Source organism: Telmatherina bonti (assembly GCF_933228915.1).
Source record: "Telmatherina bonti genome assembly, chromosome: 13".
NCBI lineage: Eukaryota > Metazoa > Chordata > Actinopteri > Atheriniformes > Telmatherinidae > Telmatherina > Telmatherina bonti.
The window spans coordinates 8,168,632-8,170,932 of NC_136611.1; the positions used below are offsets into that span (position 1 = coordinate 8,168,632).

The 2,301-nt window shown below is 42.2% G+C and overlaps 1 pseudogene across 1 annotated transcript; it reads right to left on the reverse strand.

Annotated features, from left to right (window-relative positions):
• Positions 1 to 865: 865 nt before the first annotated feature.
• On the reverse strand, positions 866 to 2,301 carry LOC306764166 (nuclear factor 7, brain-like; annotated as a pseudogene). Its single transcript has one exon. The product of its transcript is annotated as a nuclear factor 7, brain-like (transcript).

Genomic DNA, 2,301 nt, shown 5'->3' on the forward strand with positions numbered 1-2,301 from the left:
TAAAATAGATGTTAAACTATTTGAATGTAACTTATGTGCGTCTAACTGAAGAGGGCACGGTGTTTCTGACCCAACAAGCCCTGAGTGAGTCCTGATCTGAGAGCCTTGCTGCTGGAGAAAAGGAGGGTTTTCCAGTCTGGTGACAGAAAGAACAGAGGAGGGTGCAGACAGATCTTAAATGGAAGATGAAAGAGTACACGGCCAGCTACAGGAGAAAAATGAAGGACCTGCAGCAGAACAATGTGAGGGAGGTCTGGAGAGGGCTCCAAGCTATCTGAGGAGGTCAAAACCAGAAGAGGAACCCTGAACCTGGAGACAGAGACTGGGCCAACTGGCTGAACCTGTTCAACAGTTATGTTGAAATCTTATATGTGAACTCTCAGAAGTTTACATATAACTTTGTTGTTTTTCTGGGATTAGATTATATTGAAAAAAAAAGAAAAAAAAAGAAAAGAAAAACAATCATAAATTTCCATCAGATTCAAGAAAACAGAAATATATTAAATCATGTTTAAAAAGTAATAATATCACAGCTAAATGAAGGATTTCTGATGAAGAACAAATCAGTAATAAAGCAGAAATGCTGCTAATCACTTTAAAAAAACATCACACCTGATTTTTACCTGATGCGTTACAGTTTTTGGATTTAGTAAACTCTTTGTTTCTTTGGATCTCTGCTGTTTTTACTTCTTGTAATCCAACAGAAACTAACAGTAGTTATGAGGTTGTTTCTGAAACAGTTCATTAAAATGACCAAAATAAAATCAGACTACGAATATGTATCAATGATTTACAAGGTTTGAAGTGTAAAAGTCTGAAAACTATTGATGAACAGTTTATGACGGTAAAAGTTTGAACAACTGAATCATTTTTCTGAATATTTCAGAGAAACAAGAGTTGGAAAGATTTTGATATCAGAGGTTTTTGCATCTCCAGCTGGACAAACACAGAAATACGGGAAGAGTTTCTCAGTGACAAAGTGTCTCTGTGAGTGTAGCTGTGAGTCATGTCTTCAGGGTTGTAGAAGGACACCTTCCCCTTGTCATAGTCCAGCTGGACTCTGATCCTCTGGAGACTCTTCTTCACTGAGACAGTCTTACCATCACCATTAGTGTATTTTCCATCACTGTGCCATAAACACCAGATTCCATATTTTGGTGAAGCCTTTATCTCTCCCTTCCTGTCAACAGACTCTTTAACCAAACCAACATACCAGTCAGGATGATCTCCCACCTCCACCTCCCAGCTGTGTTTCCCTGAGCTGAAACCCTCAGAGCCAAAAACTTCACGGTACTTTGTGTTTCTCTCTGGATTGTCAGGAAGCTGCTGCCATGTTTCTCCACATCTCACACTGGTCAGATCATCAGACAGATAGAGCCATGGGTTTGCAGTGTTTGGGTCCAGAATAACAGGACTGAAGTGGATCTTCTCCTTCAACTTCTCCCAGACTCTGAAGGACAGGTTGCCCAGGTGTTTGGCCACATCTATCAGCGCTCCTGAGAGCAGCTGTGGATCTGACAGTGAGCACTGGGTTCTGCTTCTGCTCTGAGTGTCTTTATAACTGCTGAGGAAGGACACCTTGTCTTTCTGCAGGTCTTCTTCAACAGCACAGATACTGTCTGACAGAGAGGAGATCTGATCCTGGATCTTCTTCATCTCTCTGCTGATAGTCTTCCCCTTCTGCTTCTCTTCCTCCCTCAGAGCTGCCAGTCTGGACTCCTCTTCCTCTTTCAGGAACTGGTGCAGCTTGTTGAACTCTGCTCTGATCTGCTTCTCTGTGGACAACAGCTGCTTCTTGTTATGTTGAATCCCATCATTGTATGTTTTCTCCACGTGTTTGTATGTGTTCATCTTGTCCTGCAGAGACTTTAAGTCAGACTTCAGCTGCTCCTTCAGCTCACTGACTGCTTGTTCTATAGGAACCACTTTGTGATGCTGGTGGAGAGAAAACTCACAGACAGGACACACAGCTCTCTGCTCGTCCTCACAGAACCAATAAGGAACTTCTGGATGTTCATCACACACCACCTCCTTCTTCTTCTCCACCTTTTCTATCTCAGCTGAAGTGTTATTCTTCCTTTTAGCAAACGAATCTGCTAGTTGTTTCAGAGAAGAATTAATGGATGGTTCATCTGTTGATGATTCCCTTTTACAAATGGGACAGTTCTTGTTTCCAGCTTGTTCCCAGAATTTCTGCAGGCAGCTTGAACAGAAGTTGTGGTTGCAGCTCAGAGACACAGGATCTCTGAACGTCTCTGAACACACATGGCAGCTCAGGAAGTTTTCAAGTCCCTCAGCCAT